The 21,182-nt window shown below is 37.8% G+C and overlaps 1 pseudogene; it reads left to right on the forward strand.

Annotated features, from left to right (window-relative positions):
• Positions 1 to 1,469: 1,469 nt before the first annotated feature.
• LOC141444238 (neural/ectodermal development factor IMP-L2-like) lies at positions 1,470 to 19,664 on the forward strand (annotated as a pseudogene).
• The last annotated feature ends 1,518 nt before the right edge of the window (positions 19,665 to 21,182 follow it).

A 21,182-nucleotide genomic window follows, 5' to 3' on the forward strand; every position in this document is an offset into this window, starting at 1 on the left:
GAAGTCTTAGTAATAGGGTTTCCGTTTTTACCCTTTCGGTATGGAACCCTACTAAATTACAAAGTGGCGCGTCAAAATTGGGGAGTGGGGGTCCGTCACGACACTCCTTAGTAAAAAGTGTACGTAAGTACGTCGCACGAAACGTTTTTTCAATTTAAATTTACTTTAATCGGCTATATTAATTTTTATTTAGTCAATTGAACAAAAAATATTTATATTATAAAAAGTTTTTTCCAATTGACAAAATAAAAATTACGTGTCCGATATTTTTTGAAAATGTTGACATACTAATACAATTTTATACATTTTTAATATTATAATCTATTCTTGAAAACGGTTTTCCTAAAAGACCGAAACTTGTTGACGGCCGTTATTTTTTTAATAGTTCTGCTACAAAATCATATTTCTTTATCAATGAACAAGTGGTTGTACTTACATAATATCAAATATTAGCATATCATATTTGATATTCGTATCTTTAGTCCTGCATTCCTTCAACAAAAATCTTAAGCAAAATCCCTAGCACGTGGCAAACTTCCAAATTAAACCATACATTTGCGAAAACGATAACATTCAATTGTGAACTTTATGTTCTTGAAAATAAAGTTGCACCACTATTTTGCTGGTGCAAGACATTCTTGTTAGAATACGCGTCCCGTATTTGACATTTCCTAGTAACTTTAGTCAGCGTTATGACAGGCCTTAAACTACGAAGTTCGAGATTCGAACGTATCGTGCTGTCCCGTTCGCGTTAATAGTATTTAATAGCGGAGTAAGAAGGACGGTACGATACGAACTGGAAATTTCGCATTTTGGAGTAGCCCAAGATCAAGAAGTGAATGAATGGTATAAAATGGAATTTTTAATTTCACAGTCAATTACCGTCTCTCTTTCGGTGAGCATGTGTCTTTGAATTAAATATAAAAAGTTTTTTTTTATTTAACTCTAGTGTATGGATACAGGTGAGTCATGTAAAATTGCGTTTCTTTTTAAATTCTGAGACGTATTTTAATATCATTACGCAACAGTTGTTGAAATGATTGAGCAAGAGTGCGTGCTCCTCACGTGTGATTTCTGCTTTTGTTTTATTTTTACACATGTTATTAAGACGAACAATGTTTGTTCTAGTCAATATTCTATAAAATGATATTATAACGGATAACTCACGTCTTAAACTGAGTTTAGCTCGAGTTTGTGTGCGTGTTGCGGCAGCCGCCGAGTCGCGTGCTCCTGAGAGGAAGGGCTACGAAATAGCCCGAAACATGTCGAGCTAAACTCGGTTTAAGACGTGAGTTTTCCGTTATAATATCATAGTTCAAAAAATTCTATAAATTATCCTTTTTCTTATATAAGTAGGTACATTTTTAGTTTAAAGAAATTTGTTTATTACTTAACTAATTATAAGGATATGAAAAAAATATTAAAACAAAAAGTCATCGATAAGTTTATATTGTCACAAAAGCATCCAGTGTGGTCCAGCTTAGTGTTGCCAGGGTGAGTCTAAAAAACGAAAACCTAAAGTTATTTCTCGCATTGGAAATTTCCGTTGTCATTTTTACGGTTATGTACATAAAAAAATCCAAAAAACGTTTTTTTAAACTACAAGTACTACTACGTTTTTTTATATTTAAGGAACAAGTCAAAAGTAAGGTAACGTTGTAGGTACCTCATTTAAAATAAGTCTATTTAGGCAATTAACGTTGACACAGTAATAAACAAGTAATAAATTTGGATTATTTAAAAAACACATACCCGCAGCACCTCAAACTGCTTCAACTTTGCCCTCTGTCCCCAACATTGCCTGATTTGATTTAGAGTCGATAACTTAGCACTCGTATAGGTTTTTAAGCTTTTATGTATACGGGTATTATTATTATCTACGACGATAAAAGTTTAAATAATATATATACAGGTGTTAAGTTATCGACTCTAAATCAAATTTTGACAAATATTAATCGTATACCGCATCTTCAAATGTAGGTGAACTCGGATCTAAATAAGATATAGATAGTGCCAAGAGAGTTGAAGTGAATGATTACACACACAGCTACAACATGTCGTGTAATGACAGCAGGATGACATTTAGGGGCTGTTTCACCATCCATTGATTAGTGTTAACTGACGGTTAAATGTGATGCCGTCTCTATTTGTTTTGTTCGAATAGACGGAGACGGCATCACATTTAACCGTCAGTTAACACTAATCAATGGATGGTGAAACAGCCCCTTACTCATACATTCTCCGTTTGTGCAATCAGCTATTTTTGTAGCTGTACTATGTTTTGTAATCATTCACTTCAACTCTCGTGACGCTACATGAGACCCTTGTCTAAGACGTATGTGTGTACCATCAGCCAAATATGTGGTCTACCACCCTAAAGTTGATAATCGTTTGCATGTCATAAAACAATAATGCCAATAGACGTGTCTGTCAACTTGAAAGTTCGACTTTAGCGACATATTCATTTGATAGGAACTTGTTCATGATAGACCACTTATTTGGCTGATGGTACATAAAATATATTAGTCGTCGTATATTTTTTTTTTTTTTTAGCCTATAAGTGTCCCAAAACTTTCTCCTTACTCGTCTCTGGCCTCGGCAAAAGGCTGGAACAAATCGTTTCTTTTAGCTACCTTTACTGGAACCCAATCAGTGGTGATTTTGCAATCCATGCATTAGACATGTCCTGCCCAGACTTGAATTGCTTGTGACATCTAGTGCCATACTATGCTCTGCATAGAGAAAAGCGTTTTAGTCAAAGACCATCTGAGCATAGGTTAGGATAGCTTATAGTGGAACTTCAAGTGCTTTCATGGTTATCAATACGTTTGTCGACTTCTGTCGATCAAATCCATATTCGTCATCAACTTAGTCTTTGATATTCAATTGTAGAATAGACAAAAGTTTTATAAGAATGTTATAAATGCAAAGATTAGACAAAGAATTTGCGATAAATCCAACTTTCAATAGATTATTCAATAGATTAAAACACGCTGTATTATATATTTTTTTTCATAATAATAATAATATAATAGACATATCAGACATGGCAAATTCAGGAGTTGTCAAATACCGCAAATACCGCACTATCGCATTGGTATACCCAATGATGTAATAATCACAATCGTTTTCAACACTTCTTTCTGTCATACGGTGTAAGACGAGGGTAGAAAGAGACGGTAAATGCGATCGCGAACGTCAGCGCGTTGAGGCTTCTCCACATCTATCGACGCGGAATTGGCTCAAACCGGCCAAGAAACGCCTTATGTCCACGCAATAAGGGTGAAAAAGACGTCTTCCCGTCGGCACACGTCGTTTCGCGTCGGCCGAGCCGATCGACGTCTTTTTCACTCTTATTGCGTGGACATAGAGTTTTTGATCCCCCCCCCTCCCCCAGCCTATATTTGTCCCACTGCAGGGCACAGGCCACCTCTCAGGATGAGAGGGCTTGGTCCGTAGTACCCACGCGAGCCCAGTACGGATTGGGAACTTCACCCACACCGTTGAGTTGCTTCGCAGGTGCAGGTTTCCTCACGATGTTTTCCTTCACCGTAAAGCTCGTGGTAAATTTCAAATGTAATTCCGCACATGAATTTAGAAAAATTCAGAGGTGCGGGCCGGGGTTTGAACCCACGATCCTCTGCTTGAGAGGCCGTAGGTCAAACCACTCGGCCACCAAGGTTTTTTGATCAGCTAAAGCTGCTTCCGCATCGATAGGTTTGGGAAGACCCTTAGATTAACTTATGAAAAACTGGCCTAGCGCGAGTTGGACTCGTGTCCAAAAAAAAGGGTGTACAAAATAGATATGTCAAAATATAAGCTAGGCGTTATATTAAATACTCTATTCTTTTTCCGTATTAAGGTCCGCTTATACCTACAGACTTACAGACATTGAGCGTGCCAGACACGTGCCGTGGCAGACAAAATAATATTCTTCTATATAATGTCTATTAACGTATTTATATCTATGGTTACACGGCCGCGAAGACGCCGACAGACACTTAATATAATTAATATATTATTTCGTCTGCCACCCACCAAAAAAAAACCGACTGCCTTAAAAAATAGTGGGCTAGAACTTTGCTAAGTAGCTAACTTAAAGTTCAACAGTCGGGACCCATTAGGTAAGAATTTTTGAGCGTCACGATTTAAATGGGTCCCGACTGTTGAACTTTAAGTTAGCTACTTAACAAAATTCTAGCCCACTAGACTTGTTTTCTTCTTTTTAGTCGTGATTTTATGTATGTATGTATGTATGTGTATTGTTTTATTTCACACTTTTTTAATAGTTCTGTGAAATGGGTAGATTAAAACTATTATAACCCATATATATTGAAAATTATTAGCTTTCATTTGATACCCTTCTCGATAGGTTTGAATAAAAAACATTTTTAAAAACTTACAATTTGGCGGCAAAATTCCGCCATTTTGATTTTTCAAGAATTTCATGTACCCAGTGTCACTCGCGTTATCAAGACGAATCCAATGACGTATCATTTATCAAAATCGGTTCAGCCGTTGAGTAGTTATGAGAGGACATTGGAATATACATATATACATACATACATATCCCTCAAATACATAACCCTCCTTCTTTGCAGTCGGGTAAAAACCTAACTGAAGAAATAATTAGATTAGGAAACTACCCAATTTAAGGTCAATGTCCCTAACAAAATCTTAACCCTCCTTCGCAGTCGGGTAAAAACTTCTACAAAGCTTATTTTTCTTAAATAGATACTCTGTAACCAGATGGGTCAATCCACTTTTTAGTGTAGCTTGTTACCATGGTAACGTCTCCTGGGTTACCCATTAAGGGGCTGTTTCACCATCCATTGATTAGCGTTAACCGACGGTTAAATGTGATGCCGTCTCCGTCTATCCGAACAAAACAAATAGAGACGGCATCACACCTAACCGCCAGTTAACACTAATCAATGAATGGTGAAACAGCCCCTAAAAGTGTTATTTTATAGGGTACAAATCCACTAAGAGTTAGGAGTTGTGACAGTTTTAAGGTAATTACTTCATGGCTCATTTCCTAAGTGTGCTAATGGTTTAAATTGCAAATATTTTGACTGACGTCTCCTGACTTACGGGGCAGATTAAAACACTAAAAAATTGATTGACCCAGATAATGATGAAAAAATGAGGAAAGATGTTCTAGAGCTGAGAATCAAACTTAGGTCTTCAACAATCCAGGACTGGTGCTGTATTTAAGCTTTAATTTCACGGCAAAACCGAAAATAAGATTAACAAGACCAAGGTTCGATTCCCGAATCAACATTTCTTCTCTGATTTTCACTGTGTTCTAGATACAATAATTATATTTAAGTAAAATAGTTTCTAACTAGAAAAACATAACATACCTACATAATTAAATTTCCTAATTGAACTTTTCCGACTTAATACGACAGCAAAAAATTATATCTGTAATTTATCTTGTAGTTCGTTAAGCAAAGTTATAACGCGTAGAATTACGGGTTTCTTGCTAGATCTGGCAACATCGCTCCCGCCTCAACCAGTATATAAGGGTGGCAACTCACTAAAAGCAAGTATTCTGTCCCTTACCGAGTGACAAGCAACAAGTCAGTGAACAGTAAGCGTTTATTGTATTGTGATATTTTCCGGCGTCAAAAAAAGGTATGTCAAATTGATTATGCTAAATTATTGGTAAAAACTCAATAACTATTTTCACGGGGAATTTTCTGAAATAGAATAAAATTGAATAAAATATGAGAATTCATTTCATACATTTTTTTATTTGCGACCTCGATTTTTAAATGTTACAAAAAAGATTATAAATCGCAAACTCTTGCTTAGTGTTTATCAGTGTTACCACAAAGACTTGGACGACCGCTAAACATGTGTTTAGCACGTAGTTCATAGAAAGCTGTGTAGAAATATCCTTTCAGGCAAAACATACAATATTCAAGTAGTTATGTGTGTAGTAAAATACTCGTATACAATATGATTAGTTTAATTTTACTTTGTGATGGGTGTAAAAGTTTTTTTTTATTCGTCTTTTCTATAAATGCAGGGTATAATTAACACTTAAAAAGATAGAGGCGATTTAGCGACCACATGCATTGACTTGGAAATTCAACCTTATTTTATTAGTTATAAGATACAATATCCATTGAAATTAATGAAAATACTACTGGCTTTAAAAATATCCTTTGTTAAGTATGTAATCGACAGCTGCTTTTCATTCAGTGGTAGTATAATAATAATAAAATAAATAAATATCACGGGACAATTCACACCAATTGACCTAGTCCCAAAGTAAGCTTAGCAAATAAATAGGGCCTTATTAAGGGTAACACCTAGAAGATGTCGTAAATGTCGTACCTAATTTCGGGAATTATTTAAGTATATATAAGATTCTTAACTCACTGAATAATTTGTACTTTATCTAGTTATTCCTATCGGTGATTTGTTCTCTATAAAGTAGGCTAAGATTCACGAGGATATATTAAACATTAAACAGAGATAGCTTTCAATTAAATGTAAGATTTGTAATGTCTGTTCATTAGTTTTAAATAATATTCCTAACATGCGAACATACAAACACAGAAAGTTCATTATCTTTTCTGAAAATTTTGAAGATGTGTTCCAACACAATATGGTGCGTGTGCAGTTTCCAATCCGCACTGGGCGCGCGTGGGAACTACGGCCGAAGCCCTCTCATTCTGAGAGGAGGCCTGTGCCCAGCAGTGGGACGTATATAGGCTGGTACAGATAAGTTTAAGTTGCGAAAAGTTTCCAAAAAGTTGGAAAAGTACTCGGAAATTTCTGGAAATTTTCACAAGAATTATAGGAAATTTAAATTTAAGAAACGGAAAGTTTCAATCCCTATACAAAATTGTGAGAAGTTTCGGAAATTTTCCTATACGAAAAATTCTGCAATTTTGGTAAGTTTCCTTTGGCGCATCAGTAGGCTGGGAAGTGCTCTATCTCCCATTATCTTCACTTACCATGAGGCGTGATTGTGGGCAAACCCAAGAACTGTGCACTGTTCAAAATTCAAATTCAAATCATTTATTCAGTAAATAGGCCGCAATGGGTACTTTTACACGTAATTTTTGGGGTTCCGTAGCCAAAATGGCAAAAACGGAACCCTTATAGTTTCGCCATGTCTGTCTGTCTGTCTGTCCGTCCGCGGCTTTGCTCAGGGACTATCAATGCTAGAAAGCTGTAATTTTGCACGAATATGTATGTAAATTAACCGACATAATGGTACAACATAAAATTAAAAAAAAAAATTGTACTAACTCCCATAGACGTAACATGGGGGTGTTTTTTTTTTCTCATCCAACCTTGTAGTGTGGGGTATCGTTGAATAGGTCTTTTAAAACCATTAGGGGGTTGCTAAAACGATTTTTCGATTCTTTTCATTAAAATCGAGCGTCCGTCCCCCCTTCTAAAATCTAAACCGGTGCGTGGGTGGAAAAATTAGAAAAAATCAGGATGGTAGTAAGTGTATCAAACTTACAAGGAAAACTGTAACGGTTAAGTTTTCTTAAGAATTATTAGTAGTTTAAGAGTAAATAGCAGATTAAGGTATAAAATATACCTAAACTTGGAATATTCCGTACAAAATATAAAATATTTAGAAAAATATTACTATTTTTTTTCGTAATGGCTGTGGAACCCTATTTTGGGCGTGTCCGATACGCTCTTGGCCAGTTTTTTTTTAAATGCGCCGCAAGAAACTTGACAAAAAGTTTTTTTTTTTCAAAATAATTACAAATTATAAATACTTAAAAACTACAGGTATACAACACACACAGTACAGTATGTAAATTCACCACCTGCTAAAATTGATTCCTTACTTATCTATCCATTCCATTCCATTGTAAAGGTTGCATGGAAGAGATCGCTCTGAAGCGAAAAGGTCGCCTATCGCTTACCTCTGAAAGTCTCAAAAAAATTGGTTTATTAAAACCAAAAACAAATTACAGAAGGGTTTCCGTTGGTTCCACACTAGGCTAGTCTTTGTGTATATACCTGTGTTTTCCGTACTGCTTGCTATGTGTGGGTGTGCAATAAAGAGTTATGTATTGTATTGTATTGTAGGTATAAAATAAAAGAAAAAAATATCATGACAAAAAACTAAAATTTTGTTAAGGAAATCATAGTGAAATTGATTATTAACAGGTTTCATCCTGGTGCATAAATCAGTGTGTTCGACTAGACATTATGATAAGAGTCCGCCCATGATGCTATGACAGAGCACAAAAACTATGTAGTTAAGGCATAATTAAAAGTTGACGATTACAGTCTGTCAAAATACGATATGAAACCAATTACATCCCACTAATTATTATAAATGTGAAAGTTTGTTTGTTAACTTTTCACGTCTAAACCGATGAACCGATTTTGAAATTCGGTATACAGATAGTTTGAGTACAAGTACGGGGAAAGACAGGATATTTTTCACTCCGGAAAATTACATAGTTCCCGCGGGATAGCGATAAACGAATTCTACGCGGGCGGAGTCGCGGGCAACAGCTAGTTGAATTATAATCAAGTATTGATATTACAGAATTAATTGGTTATTTGTACAATAAAGAGTTTCCAGTGATATGTAGGTAATAATAGATTTGTTGACTTGTTAGTAAAAGAATTCTATTCTTAGATATGAGTGATTAATAATAATAATCCCAGCCTCTAACGTCCCACTGCTTGGCACAGGCCTCCTCTCGGAATGAGAGGGCTTGGGCCGTAATTCCCACGCGGGCCCAGTGCGGATTGGGAACTTCACACACACCATTGAATTGCTTCGCAGGTTTGTGCAGGTTTCCTCACGATGTTTTCCTTCACCGTAAAGCTCGTGGTAAATTTCAAATGTAATTTCGCACATGAATTCCGAAAAACTCAGAGGTGCGATCCGGGGTTTGAACCCACGATCCTCTGCTTGAGAGGCCATAGGTCAACCCGCTCGGCCACCACGGCTTCTGAGAGAGATTATCTCACTGAAAAAAGAAGATTTGCTAACAGTAGCAAAAAAAACTGTTTCTTGTAACATACCAAACATAACTAACTAAGGCTTACTAGTAGCTAAAAGTTAGGTGATGTCTTTCAAAACAGGTTTAGCTATATTAGCATAATTGGTTTTGGTTCCTAATTAGTAAATTTAGCCTAACTAGTTCAGCCATCCCTTTTTTTTCAGTGAGATATAAAATTAAATTTAAAGATGTAACCTTAAAGATAATTATTAAAGATGTATGCAACGATATTATACAAGACCCCTATAGATGGAGAGATAGATAGAAACAGCACCACACGCAATGTTTCTATCTCTTTCGGGTATGCGCAAATGACAGGAGTCACGTACACACTCTAGCTTGACTATAACCATCGCGTCGCGCTATACCCTTAATAGGACACCGGCAATATATTATCACCAAAGATAAGAACCATCGCTAGAAAACCTGCTTTCATATTTAAAAAAACGCATTCAAATCGGTCCACTCGTTTAAGAGCTACGGTGCCACAGACAGACAGACAGACACACATAGCGGTTAAACTTATAACACCCCTCTTTTTGCGTAGGGGGTTAAAAAATCAAAGCCAATCCAAATTGGCAATATTTACGGTTCAAAATCAAATGTCTTGACAAGGTTGTCAACCCTTTGAAAGGCATACCGTATTGTTCTTGAGTTAAAACTTTATGGCGTAATATGAACTTTTTCCTGTACTTTCATACCTGCGTATTATTACAGTCATTGTTTAAAAATAGTTATTATTATTATTATTATTATTATTTGTAATTCATTGTATTTTATGTTGAAAAAATGACTTTCTGCCAAGTTTCTTGCGGCGCACAATGATGGTCTTTCCGAAAGCGCTGGTAGTTTTAAAAAATGACGTGTAAAAGTGCCCATTGCGGCCTATTTACTGAATAAATGATTTTGATTTTTTTGATTTTTTTTTGATTTTCATATTGTAGAATTCACAATCTTGCCACGGACATTGACTTGACCCTGATTTTAACCCCCGACGCAAAAAGAGGGGTGTTATAAGTTTGACCGTGTCTGTGGCACCCTAGCTCTTAAATGGGTGAACCGATTTGAATGCGATGTTTTTTTTATTTGATGCAGGTTTTCTAACATTAGTTTTTAGACATGTTTCATCAAAATCGGTTTAGTCGTTTTTGAGATATTGGACTTTGAAGTGACAAAGTCGGGGCTTTCCAACTTTTTGTTGGTTAGGTTAAGTTTGAATTAAAACCGCTTTAGTTTTGGACCTTAAAAATGTCATAAATTAAGAACTTTTACATTGTTTTACGATACATAATTAAAAATAGGTACCTACCTTAATTCTTAATTATCTTTTAAAAAGTAAAGTAAGACCACTAGTATTATATAGCTTGACAGATTTTGATGAAATTTGGTATGGGGGTAGCTGACACCCTGGATTACAATATAGGCTACTTTTTACGCGACTACCCAAAAAAGGAGGGTATTTTTTACTGTAATCTGTACTTTACTGTAATAATACAACACACTAATATAATACACCTGCTCGTTTGCCATCCAGTCGAATAAAAAAAAACTAATAGTGACATCCTGGCAGTCCGGCCAGGAACGTCACCACAGGACGGAACTCTTCAACGGTAAATGATATAGACTTGAAATTTGGTATGCTAATGTAGTTTGGGTGACAATACAAGTACAGTCAACAAAAATCACACTCAGCAAAAAGCTAGTATTAAAAATGAAATTTTCCCAAAAACTTATTATATCCTCCTGAGTCCTGACATTTTTTAACAAACTTAGCGTTTAAAACCTAGACGTGGTTGACCTGCTTTGTTATTTTGGATATTATTATAATATTCTTAGAATTCTTTATTCAATGAACAATTTGTACTTTATAAAGTACATTCGGCCGTTATTCTTAGTGTTAATTGTTCCTTTATAAAGTCGCGAGGACTTAGAAGGATATTAGTAGGATTTCATTACGTTCACAAAATCCTACATTACTCGTAAAAGTTTAGCTTAAAGTTAACGAGACATTCATTGTCTGTTAGGCGGTACGAGGTTCGCTGGGGCAGCTAGTTTGTAATAAACGAGACTATGCAGTTTTCTTTTACTTCTGACATACGAGGGATTGAATGCTGATTAATATTAAACACAATAAACGTTTAAAAGTTGATGATTTAAGAAATACAACACTGTAGGTCGCGTTAGTGTTATATTACGCTTAGATATTTAGACTTATCTTTGTATGTCAGACCTATGTCCTTCATATAGTGCAATGACATAAGAATCAAATAAAATGTGGCAATTGAAGTAACTGACCTAGCGTGAAAATCATCATTATCATCATATCATGAAGTCAATGTACTCTGTAAAAGAGTACAGTGAGATTGTATGTTAGCTTTTTTATGTTGAATGTTTTATTCTTATTTTTTGTGCCTTGTTCAGCACTCCATTAGTTTTTGTTCTATTTTGTATGACATTTTTCTTATTATTGTGAGCTAATTTTTAAATTTAGTTTAATTTTATCACATGGGCATTATAATTTTTAAGACTTCATTTGGCACTCGCGATACAGACCCAGTCTAGTGCGAAGGCCGTCGAAAAGTCAGACGATGATGTTATTTGTAATATATTCAAATGTGTATTTCTGTAATTTTTTGTGCACTATGTAACTTTATTGCTAAATTAAAATTATTCTATTCTATTCTAATTAGTTATTTTATTATTTATTTGATTGATTGTTCCTATTTCCGTAAATTTTACATTTAGATTGTAAAATCAATTTTATTTTCGTGTGGTTACTTTTAACTATTGTCATTATATTTTTTATTTAATTGTAATTGAATAGACTGATGAAACACTTAATTAATTATTATTATTGTTACAGGCTCCCATTAGTCACACTACCGCCATCTATTGTGGGATAGTCAAAATGTTCCATTTAGTGTCGCTACTCGTCGCCGCGGCGCTGGTGTCGCTCCAATGCGGATCGGAAGCTCATTCACAGATGGACACTAACCAGCTGGATAACGAATTAAAAGTCAATGGTAAGTTCTCACATTTTATTACTAAGCAATCGAAGTGAAAACATCCTGAGAAGACAACTTCTTCGCTTTCTCCGCTGGATCACGCAGAATTTTCCCTCCACTTTGTTCTCCGCTCGGGGCGGAATGGCTTGAAATTAAATAATCGCTGCTTTCGTTAGAATGGGTCAGGTGCAACATAAATATTTTGGAGGTGTTTTATTTACGGCTTTCCTGAAGTTATGCTAATTCTAAGCATTTTATAAAGAACTTATGCCGTTTCATTATAATTACTTTCAACCAGATAATAGTACAACCAATCTATTTTTAACCGACCACAAAAAGGAGCAAGTTCTTACTACTATTTTTGTTATTGCCTGTATATAAAATACTAGTGCTTACCCGCGGTTTTGCACGCGTAAAACTAATGAGTTCAACAATAGACTGTATAAAGCAGAAAATAGCACGCGAACACACAAACTATATGTTCGAACCGCAACTGGAAGAAACACCGCTCGCCTGCCCAGCTTTTGTTTGACAAGAACTGCGTGCCCGGTACCACGAAACTCAGCGGGCACGGCGATAAGCGATGCCCATCATACAGTTTGCGATAATTTAGCGACTTTCGTAATTTCGAAACGTTATCGTAATACTTGCCAACTGCGAATATTAAGTATTGAACAACTGACAGACCTCAACGTTGCAGAGAACGAACGACTTAGACTTGCAGATTCGTCGCGACGAGAAATCTACTTACAATTTCAGATAACGCGTTTCCATACATATACTCACCAGCTGCGACTTTTGAATTTCAAATGAACTGAATTTCAGCATGTTTCGCTGAATCGCTTTGAATATGGCACGGACATAAATAATATATACGTGTGAATGGGCTTCATTCAAATAAAAATTGTCGTAAAACTTCATGTTTTGAATAAAATAACCAACAACCAGAGCAGGCCCAAACTAAGTGTCGCAAATACGCTCTTCTTTCGAACAAGTACATATTTGCGGCACTTGCAATAGAAACTTTGGGCCCATGGTCGTCCGACACAAAAAAAATTGTAAAAGATGTGTCGGACAAGCTCTTCGGCGTCTCAGGCGACCGTAGGGCTGGTACCTTCTTTGCCCAGCGCCTAAGTTTGGCGTACTCTTGGTTTGGCGGTGCAGAGGGGCAATGCGGCCTCCGTCCTGGAGACGATGCCCCAAGTGGGCGATCTCCAGGGTATTTTTTATTTGTAATTTTTAGTTTTGTAAAATTTTGGTTTGTTAATAAATATCATTTAGTAATTTTACCAACATATTGTATAGTCAAAGACATAAATATATGTACGTTACCATGGCGTCCAAAATATCTGTAGGTACACCTTTAAGCAACTTACCATAAAAAACACGAAAAAATTACATATAATAAACACAAAAGCAAATTCAATTCAATTCTATTTATTTCATTCACACAAAAATCCATATAAGGATAGTAACAATGAAAATAAAAATAATAACAAAAAAATATTAGGCACCAACTGTATTAGGGCGTTTTCACAAAAAAGTGCATGCTTTCTTTTTTCAATTTTGGAAAAAATATGGCTTTTCCTACCTAATAAAATGTCCCAATCAAGACAGTTCTGTGACGTTTTTTCATACACTCGGTATAGGCGTCACAAAACTGACTCACAAAATTTGTATGAAAAATTAAATACATTTTGAAAGAAAATTACACGTTATTTTGAAAACGCCCATTTAATACCTGTTGCATTATATTACTTTCCAGTGGTACCGTCCCCAAAACGCCGGCCCCCAAGTTCGTGTCTATACAGCAGCCGCCCCCCGAGAGCGCCGTGCTCACCGCCGCCCCCCTCGAACTGCATTGCGAGGCGATGGGGGTACCCGCGCCAACCATTCAGTGGCTCAAGAACGGAGAACCAATCGCTGACGTGAGTATTATTCAACAAGACACCCAAATACCCGTGTAACAGCCGTGGTGGCCTAGTGGAACCTATCGCCTCTCAAGCAGAGGGTGGGTTCAAATCCCGGCTCGCACCTCTGAGTTTTTCGAAATTCATGTGCGGAATTACATTTGAAATTTACCACGAGCTTTGCGGTGAAGGAAAACATCGTGAGGAAACCTGGACAAACCTGCGAAGCAATTCAATGGTGCGAAGTTCCCAATCCGCACTGGGCCCGCGTGGGAACTACGGCCCAAGCCCTCTTGTTCTGAGAGGAGGCCTGTGCCCAGCAGTGGGACGTATATAGGCTGGGATGATGATGATGATGATGACCCAAATACCTACTAGAGGAAACTAATATCAAAACATTTAAACGCCGCCTAAAAGATTTTTTATTGAGAAATCTTATTATAGTGTTCAGGAATTCGTACCAATTTGATCTTATTATTATTTTCATTATGAATTCTGACATTTTCCGTTTCCATTTTTTATTTCATTACTAGCTGTTGCCCGCGGCTTCGCCCCCGTTGTTTTTTTCTATATTTCATTCCATAAAAACCTTCTCCTGACAACAACGAACACAACAAAAAAAGAATTAGCGAAATCGGTCCAGCCGTCCCCGAGTTTTGCACTTAGCAACACATTTTACGATTCATTTTTAATAATATAATATATAAGAAGATTATTATTGTTTTTACTGCCATGACTGTATTATTATCTAATGTAGTCGGCAGTGAGGTTTACAAAATATAAATAGTTTAGTTGGTAATCCTTATCGGTATGTCCTGTTCTTTCCAGTATCTGGATGAGTCCAATGAGATCACGGCCGTCTACCCGTCTAGTTTGGCCTGGCTCCTCTCGACCCTGGTCATCAGCAGCGCTGCGAGCGGCGACGTCTTCACCTGCGTGGCGACCACTGGCTTCGCGACAGAGACTGCTTCCACCACCGTCTACACTGAACAAGGTATCTGCCCTACGAATAAATATAATAGGAAGGAATTGTGACTGCTTTAGAAAAATGGCTTTGCGTGTCCTAGTAGGCGGGGCTTAAAAGCGTGTTCTGCGCGTCATTTGACTGACATCTGACATTGCATCACGCGAGCAAACCTTCTTCTTCTTCTTCAGCCATTTTCTACCATTTTGGTGTAGGCCTCCTTCAGCTTTCTCCACTTCTCTGTGTCTGTGCCACCTGCATTCAGTTTGACCCGGCTATTCTCTTGATGTCATCCTTCCATCTCATCTGCGGACGTCCTCTCGGGCGTGTCGCGCCCCAGGGTCTCCACTCCAAGGTCCTCCTGCACCACGAGTCGTGCTTTCGAGCGACGTGGCCCGCCCAATGCCAAAAAAAAAACAGTTGAAAAAGAAAAACATACACTAAACCTAATCAGTAAAACAGTTTTTTGTGGCAAAAGGAGCGGACTCAGCATTTGCTGCGAGTGTAAGCGTAAGCCATTTTCAGTCCACCCCCCTCCCCCCACTCCTTACCGCTTTAACACATAACAAATAGCGGGTAGACTTAATTAACTAACATGCACCTTAAAAAATAACCGAACAATAGCTGTTAAAAAAACTCATGTATCTATGCATTAAAAAGAGAAAAAGAGTTATTGCTCTGTCATTTCATTACTCTCTTTTTTTAAATGCACGTCTATTTGTAAACTCGAAAATGATTCGTATTTGAATCATAAGTCGTTTTGGTTTAAAGTATGGCCTCTTTTTATAAGGAATTTGTTCTGAGTTACGCTCTCTGACTTATTATATTTATTTATATTATTTCCCGTTTGATTTTTTGTTTGGTTTGTCCCTACTGTCCTGTGGTGGAAAATGACGAATCTGAGGTAAATAAAACGCTATTTTTCCAGGTGAAGATTCCGAAGATCTGCTGAACCTCCCACTCTTTACGCTGCCTTCCAAACCCATCATCACCTCGTACTACATCCAGCTCTTCCAGGATATCGGCACCAATGCAGTTCTTCCTTGCAGGGTCTACAGCCCCACAGAGCCTCAAGTCTACTGGCAGGACAAGAGCCACAACGTCATTTATGGAAACTCCAGGATGAAGGTAATTTCAAAGATTGTTTTTGTTAAAAATTAAATTTATTTTATGCTGACTGTACTGTTTGTTGACTACTTTCGCGCATTGTCATCCAAAATACATTTTCGTACCAAATTTCAAGTCGATGCTATCAACTACCAGAATTTCACTACCATCCATCCCATCCCAGCCTATATACGTCCCACTGCTGGGCACAGGCCTCCTCTCAGAACAAGAGGGCTTGGGCCATAGTTCCCACGCGGGCCCAGTGCGGATTGGGAACTTCACACGCACCATTGAATTGCTTCGCAGGTTTGTGCAGGTTTCCTCACGATGTTTTCCTTCACCGCAAAGCTCGTGGTAAATTTCAAATGTAATTCCGCACATGAATTTCGAAAAACTCAGAGGTGCGAGCCGGGGTTTGAACCCACGACCCTCTGTTTGAGAGGCGATAGGTCAAACCACTAGGCCACCACGGCTAGAATTCACACTCGGCACATTCGCACATTCATTCACATTCGGCACGAATTTCACTACCAGATGAATATATTTGTCACCGGACTTACATCAAAGTATGCCAAATTTTATGTCAATCAGACCACTGGAAGTAGATCAAAATTAGGTTGTAAGATTTGACCCGCACATGGCAAGTTAATTAAAAGCTTGTAAAAATCTGCGATTACAGTGAATTCATGTGTTCCATTTTTGCGCGCGTGTGTGCGTATGTGTGTGTGTGTCAAGGTTTCGGTTTATTGTATTGTATAATTTTCTGTAGGTGCTGCCTTCTGGAGACCTCTTCATCACTGGTATCCGCTGGAGCGACATGGGCGAGTATACCTGCATCGCCAAGAATCTTTATGGGAAGACCAGTGCCGTCAGTTTCCTATACCCTGCGAGGCCGAAACATGTAAGGAAATATAATTTAGTATTTTTTAAACGTCAAATAAATACAATCCAACACCATACATAGTCAAACCGCCTCGCGTCTAGCAGGCGCAAAGATGCCCAATACAACCATAGCACCAGAATACTACGAAATTGGAGAATCGAAGTTCGTATCGTACCGTCCCTCTCATTCTCGTATTAAATAATATAAGCGGCAGCGGGACGGCAAGATGATAAATAAGTGTTATGTTTTGTTTAATTAGACCAGGTTAGTGTTATGCACAGTAAAGTTATTCCAAATCTGTTATGTGAAATATGGGGCACCCAAAAACCGAGCCAACTTTTTCTCAAAGGGCTGGCAATGCGTCCGTACTTAATTAATGTTATGGGTGTTAATGTGTTTTTTTTATTCGACTGGATGGCAAACGAGCAAGTGGGTCTCCTGATGGTAAGAGATCACCACCACCCATAAACATCTGCAACACCAGGGGTATTGTAGATGCGTTGCCAACCTAGAGGCCTAAGATGGGATACCTCAAGTGCCAGTCATTTCACCGGCTGTCTTACTCTCCACGCCGAAACACAACAGTGCAAGCAGTGCTTCTCGGCAGGATTAGCGAGCAAGATGGTGGTAGCAATCCGGGCGGACCTTGCACACGGTCCTACCACCTGCAAAACACACCTGCACCTGTGTCGTGGTGATTGCTTGCCATCAGGCGATCTGCCCGCTAAAAAAAAAACTAAATGCTCGATGGTTTCCAAGCTCGGAAACGAGTCACAGAAATAAGGTCAAGGACCCATGGATTGAATGACAGATTTTTTTTTTCAGTAAATGATGCGCCGCACCAAGGAAGTTACCCGCCGATGCAAAAATGATGTTCCTATTCGTAGTAAAAGTATTTAATTAAAATTAACTTATTCCTTAGATTAAGTTCGATTAATTTAGATCATTTTATAATAGGGCATTAGGCAAAGCTCTGCGCAGGGGGCGACACTAGCGCAAACCGCCATGACAACGTCAGTTCTCTTTATACTTGTTGTTGTTTCTTTAAAAAAATATGGCTCTGTCCATTGGAGGACAATTTTGCCAGTGTCTAGTAGTTTTTGCCGTTGTACGGTAAAAAAAAATCTAGAAAACGAAATATGAGAGGTGATGGTGGATGAACGATGACAGCGCCCTCTTTATACTTGCTTTATACCTATTTTGTCGCCATGACGGATCATGAGCAAAGAGTATTAATACCTATAGAAATCATGACATATTTTTTAGTAACAAAATAAAATGATATTTACATCGATAGCAGCGATAGAGCTATATTTCAAAAAAAAAATTGAAACAATATGATATTATGGCATCCTATGGACATTAAGATACACAAAAAACTGCTTACGGTTTGTGCCAGTGCTGCACTCTGGCGGCAGAAAATTGCAGTAATACTCCCAATTGCTTTTTCATAACTGATGGCATTTTTTATTTATTGACAGGGTAGTTTGTTTAATTATTTATTAAGTAGTAAATTTGGATACTACGTACACCAAATGGATGTGCCGGGTACACATTTTACTAAGACCCCTAAATTTTGTTATAGTATAAAGGAGCGGCCACACCACTGCTTAAAAAACGGTGACGGTACGGAATCGCAGTGACGCATCGTATGCGCACCGTTTTTATCGCATGCTCTCGACACCGCTGCATAAAATACACAATCACAGTGACGTACCGTAAACGTCAGGACTTTACCGAACAAAAGTCGTGACGTTTACGGCACGTCATTGCGATTCCGCACCGTTTGCTTATTTTGAGCAGCGGTGTGGAGAGCATGCAATAAAAACGGCGCGCATACGATGCGTCACTGCGATTCCTTACCGTCACTGTTTTTAAGCAGCGGTGTGGTCGCGGCCTAATGTTGGCTTGAAACATCGTTCAGGAATAATTAAGAGTACTTATACACAAGTATAACCTTGATTTTTCGGGAAAATTTCATAATTATATCCAAGGTTTCTTATAAAGTTATGTGAAACGATGAATCGGCCAAACATTGCGTTAGAATTATAACAAACAAATATGCGACGCAACGTTTACTTTATTTTTGACAATATTGTTTCACTGATAAACCCTCGTCTAACTGTTTTGTAACTGAATAATTAAAACAAAATTAAATTTAAAAAAACAGATGCAAAACTTAAAATTACTTAAAACTGTACTTAATTTAAATATTTGTGAGTAGTCTAATCATTTATATTTATATAACATTACTGTATTTACGTGTTGTATAAAAATAAAAACTACTTTAAACTTTTATTAAGCTGATTGTTTAATGGATACAAATCGATAAATAAAATTAAAAGTGTGTTGATACAATTTTTTACAAAGTACGAGAAATCGTGTAAAGAAAAGACCAAACCGCTGCTCAAAATACGGAGACGATACAGAATCGCATTGACGTGCCGTGAACGTGACGAATTTACCCCATGCTCTCTCAAAGTTGTGATTTTTACGGCACGTCACTGCGATTCCGCACCGCGGACTTTGAGCAGCGGCGTGGAGTGCATGCGATAAAATCGTGACGCTTACGGCACGTCACGGCGATTCCGTACCGTGTGCGTATTTTAAGGAGCGGTGTGGTCGCTCCTTTAAAGTTTAAATCGCGCTGTTTTTCAAATATTCACGTTATTTAGTACAACATTAGGATTATTTTGCCTCTTTGTTTTAGGATGTTATAAATAAGTACAACTTAAATATTTAACTACATGTTTTGAATGTTTATATGTCCTGTGATTTGGAAATACATGTTTTATTATACAACTAACAGCGTTTTTATTATTATAAGGTTTATTATTTAGCTTGACCGGTTTGTTATTATAACATTTTTAACTTTCGTGATTTTCACTCATAGTAGGTGGACTGAACTGTGTGTACACTTCAGTCTAGTCGTGACCACGGTCACTGTAATGTGGTCGAAACGTCGAGGTAAATATTGCTCGTGTGTTTTAGCGTGATAAGTCTTTGTGGTATATTGACTGTTTGTTATTGTTAGGTCAAATTTATTGGGTTAGGATCGAAAAACTCACTTTTTCGAAACGTACACTGTCTCTAAAAGTGCACTTACCAATAGATATACTTTCTCAAATAGTGCATTTTCTCAGCAGGTGCACTTTTCAAAAAGTACATTTTCTCAGATAGTGCACTTTCTCAGAAGGTGCACTTTTAAAATTATGGAAGTATTAACAAAAATCTCGAAATTTAATAAACGGGCAAGCGCATGTCAAGCCATGCTTAGTGTAAGGTGCCCGGTCGAAAATTTTAACCCCACTTTGTATATGACAGGTATTCAATTTTTTTTGTAGCGTTTTACCATTTTGTCGGCATGAATAATGTACATACATATACCAAATGTGTGCGCTTTTTGAAATAGTGCACTTTTCAAAGAGAGCCCCATTGGGAAACTGTTCCTTTTGGGAGTGTACATCTAGCGGAAAGTGCACTTTTAGAGAAAGTGTACTTTTCGGGATAGTGAATTTTTCGAGCCTAACCCAATTTATTAATTGAAACCTGACCTGACCAGCGGCGTAGCGTAGTGGGGGGAAAGGGGCGACTCACCCTGGGCGGCACTATTAAGGGGGGCGGCAAAATTCCATAATAAATAATACTTTGCTTGCCGAGTGGTTAGAGACAAGACTATGAAACTTGAGGTCCCGGGTTCTATTCCCGGACGGGGCAGATATTTGTTTGAACATTTAATACGAAAGTCTGTTCTCCGGTCTTGGACTACTACAGGAAAAATAGCATATTTTGGCGGCAAAATATGTACATCAATGAAACTTGGCACTAGAAATGAAGATCTGCCGAGTCCTACAAAAACTAAGGGGCCCTTCCCCCTCCCATATTCTCAACAAACTAGGCTATTCACAGCAGTCATCCGCCATAATAAAGCATTATTATGGCCGCTATATGACGGTAAGCCGTGTGGCCTAGTGGTTTGACCTATCGCCTCTCAAGCAGAGGGTCGTGGGTTCAAACCCCGGCTCGCACCTCTGAGTTTTTCGAAATTCATGTGCGGAATTACATTTGAAATTTACCACGAGCTTTGCGATGAAGGAAAACATCGTGAGGAAACCTGCACAAACCTGCGAAGCAATTCAATGGTGCGTGTGAAGTTCCCAATCCGCACTGGGCCCGCGTGGGAACTATGGCCTAAGCCCTCTTGTTCTGAGAGGAGGCCTGTGCTCCGCAGTGGGACGTATATAGGCTGGGATGATGATGATGATGATGACGGTACCGCTGATCCTAGGTAACCAAAACTTTAAC

Source organism: Choristoneura fumiferana, chromosome 29 (genome assembly GCF_025370935.1).
Source record: "Choristoneura fumiferana chromosome 29, NRCan_CFum_1, whole genome shotgun sequence".
NCBI classification, from domain to species: domain Eukaryota; kingdom Metazoa; phylum Arthropoda; class Insecta; order Lepidoptera; family Tortricidae; genus Choristoneura; species Choristoneura fumiferana.